Genomic DNA, 15,435 nt, shown 5'->3' with positions numbered 1-15,435 from the left:
ATTTTATATAAATAACTTATTTGATATCAAATTTTTTGTGTTCATTTAGGATAATTGTTTTAAGGAAAATATTCACATGATGACTTTTTCATATAAAAATGATATTATAAATTTTTAAATGATTAATTAAATATATTTAGTACTAATAGAAAAAAGATAGGAAATCAGTAAATTTTGTAATTTTTAATTATTAATTAGTCATTAAAAATGTTTTTAATGGTGTAAAATTGTATCTAATGACATAGAATTATTTAATTTTTTTTAATGGTTAAATGATGACCAAAATTTAACAAAAGTACTAGCACTCCTCATATCCCCTTTTTTTTTTTTTTCCTTTTTTTTTCCAACTCGATCTCTCTTTATTGTCTAGAGCTTTTCATTTAATAAATAACTTAATTTTATTAGATCTTAAACATAGTTATTGTTATCCTCTTTACTTTGTGGTGTTCTCGTTTTTGTTTTTTTGTTTTTTTTTTTTTGTTTTTTTTTCTTTAAAGGTATTTAGATTTTATTAACGAAAAGAAAGACGATCTGTCAAATACATTACATCTAAGATAAATAAAGAAAGAAGATGGAAATTGACCCAAACATAGACTTTAATACTAATAAAAATAATAGCTTGTATTTTGCTTCAAAAAGAAAGAGGACTCGGGTTCCTCCAAATTGGGGTTGAAGGGAGCTTACAACTGTAGCAGTTCATGATGTAGCCTCATCGCTGAAGAGAGAACTTCTGATGGAGGCCGTCGGTTCTTCTCGAATACCCAAGAGTTTCTTTCCTTCCACACACACCACAAGAAGATGGCCATAAGTTGTGGGTGAGTCTGGCAGTTTGGGTCATTTTTTAGGGAATCCATTGTCGTTTTTCACTATTAGTTGAATGAACCTGAAGTTGATACAGAGCTTGCATGTCTGCTTCGAATCCAAGCTTCCTTGACTACTCTGCAGGTTACCAAGCAATGAAAGCACTATTTCTTCTTCTTCCAAGCAACAAGGGCAGAGTGCATTGGTTGAGGAGAATCGGTTATGCAGGAGCTGGCAGACTGGAAGCCATTCATGGATGCTCTTCCAAAGAAAAATTTTAATTTTGTGGGAAGAGCCAGTTTCCACAAAACTATCCAAATCTCCTTTTGGTTGGTTTATTGTTTGTTACATAAATAATGAACACAGATACATCGCTTTAATCCATTTAGGTACTCAGTAGTATAATCATAGTCATAAATATCATTTTCAGTTTTAGTCAATAAAATATCTGCCACTTTACTTTTCCTGTGTCGTTTACTACCTAATTTTATAAATTTGAAATGTGAAAACAATAGTAGGCACATTGAACTACATTCATAGGAGTGGTCTATGTAATTTATTAGGCACATTTGTTAGGACTTAGGAGGCTTCCAAATCGCCGGCGAAGCTGTCAGTTGTCCCTCTTCCTCCTCCCTCCACTTCAGGTTGGATACTCTTTCTCTCTCTATAATTTATTGCACTAAAGGTTTATTCTGTACTTTTTGTGCTTATTTGTTCGATTTTTTGAATTGGTTATTTTTTATGGAATCGAGAGGAGGAAAATATTCAAGTTTTAGGGGAGGATTTGTCAAAATTAAAAATTTTGAATAAAAATGAATAGAAAAATTGTAATTAATATTATATCTTGTTTTTAATTTTTGTTTTGGTTTTTTTTATTTACAGGAGTGTAAAAATAATGATAACATGTTACCTAAAAGACTCAAAAATATTTTGATTCATAGAGACACTAATCTATGTTAAATTTTTAATTTTTAGTTGAACTTGTGGAAGAAATATAACTTATGAAACTAATCAATGGAGATGCTAATGTTATTTTGTTTTAAAGCAATCTTAGTTAAATGAAGTTTTAATTAATATATCAATTAATTAAAAAAATTAGTAAATTATGTATGTAATTTGTATTAAAACAAAATTGCTACAAAATGTTGTGCTTTTATAATTAAAAACAAATGTTACAAAATTAAGTTATATTTTGTACAAAATTTTATGAGAGAAAAAATTATATTGTTACAAAAAATATTTTAAAGGTAAAAAATTATTACTTTTTTTATTTTTGTATTAAAAGAATTTGTTTGTATCGTAGTAGATTCATTTTTTTGTTACAAAAATTTTTTGTAGGCAGACACACTGTAATAGTCCTTTTTTGTTATAAATTTCCTTTGTTTTAAAATCTGAATTTTTTGTAAAAAATTCTTTTGTTATAAATACTATTTTTCCTTGTTGTACCGGTGTAGGAGAAGATACCCTGAAGTAACCCTTTGCCACTTCTGGTATGCCAGCATTAGTTATCGCCACTTCGCCATTCACTCGTTCAAGCTTCCACATCTTGTTCCTTTTGGCTCAAATTTTGAATTTCTGGTGAAAGAACTGTGTGTTTTGATCGCCCGCCTGCAGCCATTTAATCTTAGATTTAGCTTTTCAGTAGAATTTCTCATCATAGTAAGCAATCTCCAATTGTCTTTCTAACTCATATAATTCTGGTCTCCCAAGTATCTTCGCTGCCCGTGAGGCTTCCAGCTGAATATGAAGCTGTTCAATCTATTTTTTGGAATTTGATTTGCTCTGTTGTTGACATTGCACCAATCTATGACGGTATTTCTTAATTTTCTGAGCCAAAACATACATAACCGAACCTTCAACTTCTCCTTCCAGACTTCACTGATAATTTGTCTGATTTCTGAATTAGAGCACCATCTTTCCCGGAACTTGAACAGTTTCTTCTATTGTGCAGTGGCAGCTGGGTTGGTATCTAGTAACAACAGAGCATGATCTATGTCTGTTTCTAATAAACGAAGGACAGTTGCTTGTGGATAATTAGTCACCCAATTAGAACCTCCCAGTACACGGTCTAGTCTCTCCTGTATTAATTAATTCTTTCCCTTGACGTCTGTTAGACCAAGACCTACCATTTCCAAATCAGCAAAAGCATGAATATTAATAAAGGAATTAAAAGCATCAATTAACAATTATCGAATGGTCTTTAGTTATCCCTCCTGATTTCTCATTTTGAGATGAATTTGCATTAAAATCGCCCATGATAGTGACATCTCCTTGAAATTGCTGAATCACCACATTAAGATTCTCAAACTGTTCTAATCGGATTTGATCGTTTATGCTTAAATGTACTCCGTTCAGACCCCAGTCCGCATTCAACATTGAATCTGAAATTTTCGCTGCAATGAAGTAATTAGAGTACTGTAAAATCTGCATTGAAATCTCTTCTTTCCACAATGATACACTTACGAAAACCTGCTGCCTTCAATTTTCTTTCTACGTTTCGAGCTTGATTTTTAGTTTTGCATATGAAACCAAGCCCGGGAAAGTGAGATTTAGTAATCTCTTTAAAGATATGGACTGTAGGGATCTCCCCAAATCTGGACAGTTCCAACTAATTAGCTTCATGGTTCCCCAAATCTCGACAGCTGGCACCCTCCACCATCTCATTCTTTATGAGGTTAGTCTCCAAACAGACCTTATTGTGTAGCAGATTTTCTTTCCCTTCATTTCTTCGTTTTTCCCCCACAACCGCTCTATGCTCACTGCCTCCTTGTCTCGCCAAGTGTTTGACTTTCAAACCGCTTTTTCTCCCCTTCTGCTTCTCCGCTGTCCCCCTGGTGTATTGGATAATATTAGTTGTTGAAGTGATATTCTCCAAGACCGAAGGGGTCTCCTGTGGCGCTAGCCGCTAGGTTACTTTCCCCTTCAGCGGCATTCTCCTTCACACTGTCCGCTGGGGCCTCAATCAAAACAACAGCAGGAACATCCGTTGTTGTCTTTGTTTCCACCACACTGAGCTTTGCAAATCCATCAAGGAGCCAAGAGGGCGGTGGTTTCTTTTACGTGGCTGGGGATCAGCATTGGTTTTCTTGGTATTCTCTGTTGATTTCATTTCCTCTTGCATCTCAACACGCCTGCCAACTTGATCCACTTTTAGCCATTCGCCCACCATATCTTCCTTCACTTTATTTGCAGCTGAGTCCTCCATTAAAGCCTTACATACTTTAGGGCCATGGCCAAGATGAGCACAATATGTGCAAAAATTCCCAATTCTTTCATATCTCAAGCCGATTTCTTTCATTTTCTGGTTCGGGTCTTTTAATTTCAAAATGTCCCTCACCATTTGGTCCCCATTGAGCATGACTTTCGCCTTAAGAATTCTAGATTGTCTTTCCCATACTTCTAGGACCTCTCCAATTTTTCTACCAAGTTTTCTCCCCACATCCAGAGTCTTATAGCATTGGCCATTGGGGAACCTCCTAAAATTGAACCCACATAGGGAATAATGTAATCGCTGAATCTGATGAAGCATCTGGTTCAGTCCATCTTCTAACATGAAGGATATAGTCCTTGAATAACCATGGTGACCCTTTTTCAATCCGCCTAGCCTCCATATCATCCTCAAAGAAGAATTGGAATTAGTTGCCTCCTTTTTTTGCAACCCTAAAACCTTCAGGTTTATTCCAAATGGCACGTAAGGCATTTTCCATCGTTCCTGTAGAGAAGGGTCTTGTGGCGAAAACCCTCCCTAGCAAGCCTTTGGAACATGCCCTAATATGATGAGAAAAGTCCTCCTCACTCAATTCCACTACATCCTCCTCTGTCTTCGTTGGGTGCTAAAGGTGGATCCGGATCAAGAGTTGTTCTTTCCATTCCAATCTGGTTGGAGGGTGACGTGAATGATGGTTTGAATCAACGTGTGTATTACTGCCGGTAGTAGGCACGAGGTAAATCCTAGCAGAGCACTTGGACTTGGTCAAATCCTAGAGTATGTTCTCGTTTCCGTTTAATTTTATATATTTTGGTTTCTTTATATTTTATTTTATAATGTGGTTAAAATTTTATAAACACTCAATATTAGTTCTGCATAAATGTATTTGTTTTTTTAAAAGAGTATTATAAAGTTAATTTTTTTAGTCAATATTAATTAACTTTTTTAAATTATTTTATTTATTTTAAATTATAATTTTTTAAATCTTAAATTATAAATTTTAAATCTTAAATATTAAAAAAAATAAAACCTTTTGAATTATTAACTAAAAAATTAATTCGTTATATTTTTTATTTTTTATTAGCGTCAAATTTGACGTCGCATGTTAAATTTGTACGTAAAATAAAATTTATTATCTTATAGAGTAACATAAACTTAATTTTAAATTTAAAAGATATTTAATTATATTAGATTTATATTAAAATTAGTCATTAAAATAAAATATATATTAAAATATAAAATATATATTAAAAATGAATTAAATTATATATATATATATATATATATATATATAATAATTTTAGTGTGTAAATGATATTTTTGAAAGCTATTAGAATTTCTCACTTTCATCACAAATAATAGAAAACCTTAACATATTTTCTATAATCTCAAATATTATATCTATATTAATTTATGCTAATACCGTAAGACAATGCCTAGGGTATCAATGAATTCCCATAAATTATCTGACAACCGGTGATTGGAATGTGAATGTCATTAGTATAATGTACAATATACTCTGCTCTTGATATTTGGGTCCATATATATGTAGTAAGAATTCAAACGAGGAGTCACACACACTGCACACAGATTTATATGATTCATCAATATACAATTGAATGGAATCCACTTGAACAAGAGAATACAGCTTTATGCAGCATGTATCAGAATTCTGAACCCACTAATAATTTCCGGGCCACATTTTTTAATAGAAACTCGCATATTTTATGTGCACAGGCGTAGTTCTGATCACAAAGGAGTAAAAGACACAGCATCAACCAGTAATATCATCAATATGATATGTTAATGGAAATGAAAATGCAATACAGATATACATGCATTCCAATAAAATATACAGTAGTATATAAATATTATTATAACTAATAAATTAAGTACATCAGCTAAATCTCTCTATCGAATCATGATCATCGATCAGCAAAGTACAGTAAATATCTGATCTGATCTTCCACTAGTAAAAATAATAAGATGCCGCTTAAATGAAGAAAATAAATGCTAAAGTTGCCAATAATAATGATTCTGAGTGGCATATCGTATCTACTAGCATGCATTATGATACTCCTGAGTCTTTGTACTTTGCATTATTCAGTTATCGTTATAGTATTATACTTAAAACATACATGCGACAACACCACGCACGCCATGTATGTTGTTCTAGCTAATCTACATATATAATTAAATATAGGAAAGTAAGCCCAAACGCTCTCATGTATATGATGATTCCCATGTATGTGATTGATCATGATCAGCATAAGATACTATTTAGTTTAGTGCTGACAAAGATAAATGAACAGCCAGACCGTACCCCTCAATCATAGTGGCCAACTCTTCAAAAAAAAAATAGAACCATAAATTGTACGGATCGGAGAGAGAAGAATAAGAATAGAAGCTTGAACTGGAAAGGAATTAATGTAGCACAATTGATCTGCTTTCTGAAAAGTAATTAAGACAGGTAAAAATATGATTATATATACGATAAAACTATACTAAATATATACCAAAAAAAAAATCATCAAATTAATTACTAATATAAAATATATATTAAAATATAAGATAAAATATATTTTTTATTTTTAAAAATCCTTAAATTTTATTTTGTTTTAATTTTGTCCCAAAAATTTTTTATTTGTATCAAAATATTTTCGATGGCTAAATTTTCAAAAAATTTAAGACCAATCTAACAATAATGCATGAAAATTATACTTAATTTGCTTGTGTTGAGAATTGTTCTTATATAATTATTGCTGAATTGGTCTTAAATTTTTTAAAAAATTAATCATCAAGAATATATTTGATACAAATCGAAAATTTCTGCGACAAAATTAAAACAAAATAAAACTTAGAGATATTTTTAAAATTTTTATCAAACTTCAAGTATCAAAATGAACTTTAAAAATATATATTAAAAGATAAATTAAACAATATATATTTATACATAAATATATAATGATTAATTTGTCAGTTGATTTTTACTTTGCAGATAGCATAGCATTTACGATGTCATCATATGCAAATCTTATTTGAGGACTCTATTAAAACAAAGGAAATAAAAATTTATTGAAAAATATAGTATGCTAGAGATAGAAACATTTAAGGTAACTATTCTAAAAGTTATATATCAAACTCGGCTTAACTTAAGCGTGAACAAGCATTGTAAATTTAACTAACAAATAGTTACCGCATTCATGAAAAGAGGCAAGTGAAACTGCTTGTGGTGTAACTGTTTATTTACCCATGTCGGACATCATGACTTTGCTGGCAAGTGGGGGCATGTATGTAGCCATTAATTAAGAGTCATATGCAAGTGCTTGGTGAATCTTTGTGTAGCAGTAGTGAGTGTTATATATGGTGGTGAATATCAGAGTTAATAAATATACTTACAAAGACCGTAGGCCTAGAAGAACGATATAGATCTATGATGTGTAAACATCAGCTACACCTTTTTGTGCCAAGCATATACATATATATTTGATTGAATTGAAATTGAGACATATGATAGAAAATATATACCAATATAATAATAATGGAGGCAACAGAAAGAAGGAGCTCCCCTTCAGTCCAAGCACAGAGAAAGAGGATAATGCAAAATATCTCCCGCTTCATTCACACAATTACAGTAGTATTAGCATCATTTAATTAACCCTACTGTTAGTGTGTATGAATGAGTCAGCAGTTATTTCAGCAACCCTTTAATCCCTTCTCCATGAGTGGACTGAAAGAAGCTCCTTCACTCTCTTTCCCTCCGTTTCATCATCTGCTCATAGCTTCCAAGTGATATATTCTCCATGAGTGTAAACAGATTTTCAGATGAATAATTAAACTAAAACTTTGAATAGTCTATTGATCCAAGTTTTAAAGAAATAAGAAAACCTAATGCAAATGTAGCGAAGCTAATTAAGTTACAGGTTTCAAAATGATGATGATAATTTATTGAGGCTTCAATTAAATTAAAGCCTCCCAATCTAGATCCGAATCTAATAATAACGTACTTTCGAAAGCGAAACAAACTGCGTCTGATTAATATGAAAAACAGCTCTGTGTACTAAAAAACAAGGTATAATTTGAAAAAAAAAATGAAAAAAAAAAATGGTCAATAAAAGAGAAAGAAAAGAAAGAAGAGAAAGCTCAACTAGCTAGCATGAGGTGCTGATTAGTAACACGATGTATAAATATTTTCATGCAAGTTTAGAGGATTACATAAACTCTAATAACTTGGACATAACATTTTCAAGAGAGAATAAAGGTACAAACATATTATGCTAAGTAAATCTAATAAAACCTTAGAAAATTAAATAGCTGGTATCACATAAAAATCACGGTGAATGAAGGAAACCCTAAGCCACAGGAACGCGTGAGAAGAAAATGAGCTCAGATTAATAATAATCAGGAACAGAAAAAGGTATATTATAGAATAATTGCGATGAAATCGAAACTACACATGATTATTTGAAAGATAAGAGAAAGATCTATGAGCATGAAAAAGACTTGTATTAATTAATTAAGTAGGATAAGAGAATATTGGAAAACGAACTTGAACTTTGATGAGTAAACTAGATAGGGAGAGATCAAGCAGCTAAGTAAGAGTGAGAAAGAGAAAGCAGAAGCAGAAAGGGATATTCTGGCAGAAACCCTAATTCTGGTATGTTTTTTTCATGGAAATCTGCGCTGAACATAAGCTCGAAAACAGGGTTATAAAGAAATGAAGAAACACTGTAAAAGACCAAAATAGACGGATCGGGTCTGGTAATGTTTAGTGGACATGAGTTTTTTATTTTTTATAAAAATTAATATGGTGTCTGATAAATAAATCAATAATATATATATATATATATAATATTAAAATTAACTACTAAAATTAATTATTTACTTAGTTATATAAAATACATATTGAAATATAAAATATATATTAAAAATAAATAAATTATACATATATTTATATAAAATTATATAATTATTAAATTTAATAGTTGATTTTAATATATAAATAAATTATGTTCCAATAATTATTTGTACTTTTTATAATTTAAAAAATTAATATAATGTATATATTAGTAAATGAGGAGTGTTAAGAGACCAATAAATTTTGTGATTTATAGTCATTAATTAGTTAACATTAGTATTTTTAATGGTGTGAGATTATATCTAATAGTATAAAATTACTCACTTTTTTTGTTGGTTAAGTACGGACCAAATTTTAATAAATATACTGGCTTTCTAATTTTCTCTTAAGGAATATTTAAAGGAAAAGTTTAGGGGCTAGCAGATTTGTTAAAATTTGGCCAGCACTTAGTCAGCAAAACAAAAATGAGTGATTTTTCACTATTAAATGAAATCTCACACCATTAAATACACTATTGATGGCTAATTAATAACTACAATTCATAAAATCTGCTGGCTGCCTAATCCTCCTCATATTTAAATTGGAACAAATAAATTTTCTTTATTATTATTATTTTGAAAAAAGAAAGAAAGACATTAGGGTCACTGTCCCCACGAGAGCTAGAAAGAGGAAAGTGACTCCAATATGTAAAGGAAACAAACATAATTAGTGGCATATATAATTTAGGGCAATGCAGAAGGATGGGGGAATGGGTGATTTTGTTGGGAAATTAAATTTTTCACTCGAGTAATATTACAGTAACACTTTCCTTTAATGTCATTTATAAAATAACCTCTCTAATGGTTAAATATAATGTACATGACTTTAGTATAAAATATTGGTATATACATTCTACAGATATTTCTCTATACTTCATCTTTATATAATTACCATTTATTTAGATGTTTGTATTTGTAATTTGTAATTTCTTTAAAAAATAAAAAACAGATACAAAACTTCGTTTATTGGGAAAGTACATGAATTAAATTCTGACGTAATTTGAAAGGGTAAAAAATTAACAGAGTAGGAAATTGAATGGATTTTATTACCACTTGGAATAGTATGTGAGTACAGAGAAGGAATAGAGAACACGTATGATGTAACTATAACTTGCAGTAAAGAAATCAATGTAATAATAAAGTATAAGTGGTGTATGACGAGTACGAAGAGGAATTCAATAAGAAGCCATAAGCGTGCATATGAACCTCTATGAAGGAGAAGAAGAAGAGGAATATTCAAAAGGGAATCAAGAAGAGCGGAAGAAGAATAAGAGAAAGAGCAAGAAAGGACATAACAGAATTGTTAGAGAGGAGAAAGAGCAATACCAATAATTCATTAACAAGCGTAGTCCCGCAAACGTTCTCTCGTGCTTTTCCTAGCACTTGTTTGGATCGGTTGCCACGTGTATCCAGTTATCAACTGGCTCTTTTTCACTAGTGAATTTTTTATAAAAAAAATATAAGTAGACAATGAAAATACTAAATAATGTGAACAATGGATATATCAGATGTTTATTTTACTAGATGTGCGGATATTTATTCTAATATTAAGATTTAAGTGGGTAATTTGGAGGTATAGTGTATTTTAATTTGATTGGTGGTTGTTCATGTTATTCAAAAAAATTATTAATTACCTGACATAATCCATTTTATATTATTTTTGTTCTTACCCTCAACAATCTATTGGGCAGCAATTTTCTATCTTACATTACTCCCTTCATTCACTTCAATCTTGTCTTCAAAATTGAACTAGAAAAAAGTCTTGGTAAATTCTGGTAAATTCTACTGTATTCTCTCAAATAATATCTGCTCTGTTGCCTTCTCAATGCCACATTTTACTTTGATTTGTTTATCCTCTTTGTCATTATTAATAATTATCCGCACGTCTAAATTCCTGCAACCTCTAGGATGGATCTTGTAATAACTAGAAAAAATTATTATAATAACAGTAAATAAATAAATAAATAAATAAATAAATAAATAAGTAAATAAAATAGTGAGATCCATTATATTTCACAATATTTTTTTCTTTCTCTTAACCCTATCCACACACGTACAAATCTCTCTCCCTCTCACCACACACCGGAAAAAGAAACGAAAAGAAAATGAGACGGAGAACAGAGGAGGAGAAAGAAAAAAAAGAAAAAAAAGAGGAGGAAGTGGGGATGGCACTGGCAGGTTAAGTAGAGAGCTCGATGTCTAGTCTCGCCGGAGCTCGAGGAGGAGGAAGCAACAGCTACCACTGTTGACACCTCTGCTGCCGTCTGTAAGAACCGGAATTTTCACGTAAAACCGTTTTTATAAAAATAATAATTTAAGTGCTCGAGATAGACTCAAAATTTAGAAGTTTTAAATTGAAAATAAAAAGGTGAAATTTGGTTTCAATGAATTTTTCTGAGTCAGAAAATGTATTTTCTGCGAAAGACTGAGAACCGACAGCTAAACCGATCAAACCGGTTTAAGCCTGCCCGGTACTGTGTTTTAAGAAAAATAAGATTTAGAAAATTGGTTTATTGTTTTAAAAGGACAAAAATAATTTTTAGAATTGAAAACCGGGCACTAATCTTAAAGGTTTTGGTCCAAAGTGGGTAAAACGGGCTAAAAGCGTTAACGGATTGGACCGGACCCAAGGTCCAACATATATAAGCTCACTTAATGAGCTTTTCAGCTCATTCTTCTCCGCAAATGAGAGAGAGCTCGGATTGAGAGAGAAGAGAGGTGAGGGTGGGGTTTCACTATTCACCTCCACCTTCCGAGAGCCATAACTTGACTTACGGAGCTCTGATTGACGAGCCGTTTGCGGCGACGCAAAGCTCTCGTCAAGCTCTATGTTTCTATCCAAGCAAACCTGGTAAGAACTTGAAGCTCAAGTTCCAATTTGCTGCCCTAAGTTTCTGCACGTTTTTGGGTTTAGTTTTTGAGCAAGTTTTGTGGTTTTGGTTGTTTAGGTGATCTCTAGTAGCGGGTAATTGATAGATTTTACCCCTAATCTTGTTGGGTAAGGTAAGGTTTCACTAAACCCTTGTGTTTAGTTGTTTTGTGTATCTTAGATTTTGATTTGGTGATATATGTGTTGTTAGTTTGAGCTTTGGTGTTTGTTGGAGTTGGTTGAGGCTTTGGATCAAGTTTGGTGGCTTCGTTTTGGTGTTTGGAGCATTTGGAAATCGGTCAAGGTATGGTTTCGGTTTTCTTTATGTAATATGTAATGTTTCTGAAAACTCAGGCTAGTTGACCCTAAGATAGGATTAGATATGGTTGATGTATGAATAATTATATGTGATTTGATATTAATTGTTGATGGTTGTTGGTGTTGAGAAATTTTGATGATGAATGTTGTGAAATATTATTGTTGATAAGGGTTGTTGATGTGGTTGATGAGTAATGATGAATATTATGTTGTTGGTAATTGGAGATGAGTGTTTAAGGAGTTGATAAATTGAGATATTAAATGTTGATATTTGTTATGGTAGTTGAGAGTTGTTGGTATTGTTGATGATTATTGATGATGTTGATAGAGAATGGTGGGATGATAGTTTGTGATGTAAATTGTTGAGATTTGAGTTTACAAGTAGAATTTGGTATATGGAATTGATGATGTTATGTATTGCTAAATTATGGATTGGTAGTAATATATGGTGTAATGGTTGAGTAATTTTAGGTGTGGAATATATAGATTAAGATGACATGATATTGGTTATGACGATTGATATTGATAGATTTATGATTGATGAAAGTGTTAGTGAAGGGTTGATTTTAGTGTTATATAATTGATGCTGAGATTGAGAATGAGGAAGTGTGATGGAATAGATGATACGAATGGTATAATATGCTATAAAGGGTAGATTGCTATAGAAATTGGAGTTTGAAGTGGTTTTGGTTGGAAATGTTGGAATGTTGAGGTTTTGAAACTTTTGGTTAAAAATAGATTTTTGGTGAACTTTGTCTGATTATAACTTTTGCCTCGGTTTTTAAAATTTGTTGAATTTAGTTTAGAAATAAAGATTATTGAAAACCCTTCGATTTGATATAAGGTTTGTAAAATTTGGATTTTTGTAGAGGAAGTTATGATCATTCAAAGATTGTTGTCAAAATCTGAAATTCTGTAGAGTTGCAGAATTCTGTGATTTCTGGTATGTGCGTATGCACAGCCCTGTGCGCACGCACACGTTGGGAAGGTCAGTCTGTTAGGGGTGCTAGTACAGGTTGTGCAAGTGAACAGACATTGTGAATTTTGGTACCTGTGCGTATGCACACCCCTGTGCGTACGCACACCCCTGTGCGTACGCACATGTTTTGAAACTTACTGGGCGTGCGCACGCACACCCCTGTGCGTACGCACACGCCCTGTTTCTCAAACTTAAACTTTATTTTCAACTGTTTCACCTTCTCAACAAGCTTCTAAGCTTCTGTGACACTATTTTGAGATTCTTGGGCTTATTTTTGGATATTGGAACATGGGAAAGGTCCTAGGAGGTTTGATTGGGTTTTACTTTGAAAAGTTAGCAAACAGAGGTTTAGGTTTCTGGTGTACTGAGGATGAGTTGGTTGAGAGAGAAGGAAGAGTGGTGAATATGGTGATTGCTAACAGCGAATTTGGGAAACTGATGAACTAAGGAGTTCGTAATGGAACTTATGAATTGACGATGGTTGTGATGAGTATGAGTGGAAGTATGCTACGAGCAGTGGCCTCTGAGATTGATCATGTGATTGTGATATGTATTGTTATCCGTAGTAGGGGCTGTGGTAGTCTCCCGCCTACGTTCGGATGTGAGAGTTGAAGCTGGGCTTCTCAGTCATATTTCTCGCAACCAGAGGAAGGTGGTAGGGCACACTCCCTCGGAATATTTCCCTTTGAAAGGAGAAGGTGGTAGGGCATTCATCCCTCGGGATTATTCCTTCTGAAAATGCGATTTCTCTCTGATTGCAAGGTGGTAGGGCACTAACCCACGGAATCTTGCGACAACCAGAGGAAGGTGGTAGGGCACGCTCCCTCGGAATGTTCCCTCTGAAAGGAGAAGGTGGTAGGGCACTTATCCCTTGGGAATTATTCCTCCTTATGCGCAATAGAGAGACTAATCCGGGAGTTGTCGACCGGATTTTCTGTCAGGCTTGGCACTATAACCGACAAGTGATATCACAGCCAATAGGGCAGACATTCATCATGTGCATCTTCTATATGCTTGCTTTCTTTGTTTACTTGAATTTGCCTAATTGTATAACATGCCTACTTGCTTCTTGAACTACTTGTTGTATATGAATATTATCTGTGTTTTACTTGTTTGCATTAATTGTGATTGTCTGGTGCTGAGGAGGTCAGGTAGGCGGTGGCGATAGGATCGCATGGAGGTAAAGTTGGCGAAGGCTGTGGGATACAGCGGTGTGATTAGTATTAGATAGAACTCCCCTAAGTTTAGATAACCCGGTTTATGGTTTAAGTTCTTTATATATTTATTTATTTTGCTCTAAGCTTGAATATTCGTATGTGATGTGAAATGCTAGGATTGCTTTCGTCATCCCGGAGCCTTACATCTTACATCATTGGGCACTGTTAGCATACTGAGAACCTCCGGTTCTCATTCCATACTTTGTTGTTGTTTTTCAGATGCAGGTCGTAATCTACTTCGGTGAGATTACGGATATGGTGATAGAGCGGAGTATGGTTCGTTCCTTGTTTATTTCTGTTTTACTTTCGTCATAGTATTCTCTCACCTTTTGTATATTTATCTTTATGGCCGTAGAGGCTTATTTGAGAGATAGGTTGTATAAGCTGTTTTAATTCTAAAACTCTGTATCTTTCTATTTGTAACTAGTCGGCTTAAACTCCACAAGCTGCGGCTAGTTCTCTACGATTATTATATTCTTATATTTATATATGTTTTATTCTCTTATACCTATACCTTGTATCTTATGCGTTAGCTTCGTGTGAACGTTTCACGCTTTTGTAATTCTGTCTTTGAGCTCAATCCTTCATTAGGCTTCTAGAATATATTATTTCCTTCTATATATATAAATATGTATAAGCCTTAGAATTGTCGTAACCCTTGATTATCCTTTGCTTTACGGCTAGAGGTAAGGCTTGGGGTAATTAGGGTGTTACACCGTCGCCGTGGAAGGAGTTTGCCGTTGGTGCCAACTGGAGCTATATTGCCGTTGGGTTGAAGGGAGGGGCTCGTCGGAGCTGCTGGTGGAGCTGTTCCTACTTTGCTCCGTCATTGTCATGCTCTGGTCTCCCTTACTTTCTGGAACTGGAGCTCGTCGTTGAACTGAACACCGCTAGTAGAGCCATTAATGTCCAACACTACCATGCTGCTATCGTCGCCTTCTATCATGATCGTTGTTTTCTTTGTTTAGTGTTGTCACCATAAAACCCCGACAACAGTCATGGAATTTCAACCTTTAATTTGGCACTCCGGACTCGATCTCTTTGGTCCATTGTAACCAAATTATGAGTAAACTTTGTATCTGTAGTTAGATTTTAATATCGTATAATTCTTATTGATTATAAAAAGTTAATTTGAAAACTAATTACT

The 15,435-nt window shown here is 33.1% G+C and overlaps 2 long non-coding RNA genes across 2 annotated transcripts; one reads left to right on the top strand and one right to left on the bottom strand.

Annotated features, from left to right (window-relative positions):
• Window positions 1-573: 573 nt before the first annotated feature.
• Window positions 574-2,666, top strand: LOC140182791 (uncharacterized). Its single transcript, XR_011878921.1, has 3 exons — window positions 574-815; window positions 926-1,445; window positions 2,256-2,666. It is a non-coding gene; the product is annotated as an uncharacterized lncRNA (long non-coding RNA).
• A 3,183-nt stretch (window positions 2,667-5,849) lies between these two features.
• Window positions 5,850-8,737, bottom strand: LOC112785153 (uncharacterized). Its single transcript, XR_003194168.2, has 2 exons — window positions 7,206-8,737; window positions 5,850-6,459 (listed from the first exon to the last, which is right to left on the bottom strand). It is a non-coding gene; the product is annotated as an uncharacterized lncRNA (long non-coding RNA).
• Between the last annotated feature and the right edge of the window lie 6,698 nt (window positions 8,738-15,435).

This window comes from Arachis hypogaea, chromosome 20, assembly GCF_003086295.3.
Source record: "Arachis hypogaea cultivar Tifrunner chromosome 20, arahy.Tifrunner.gnm2.J5K5, whole genome shotgun sequence".
NCBI classification, from domain to species: domain Eukaryota; kingdom Viridiplantae; phylum Streptophyta; class Magnoliopsida; order Fabales; family Fabaceae; genus Arachis; species Arachis hypogaea.
The sequence above is the reverse complement of the archived record's forward strand: the minus strand, read 5'-3'. Positions and strand labels throughout refer to the sequence as shown.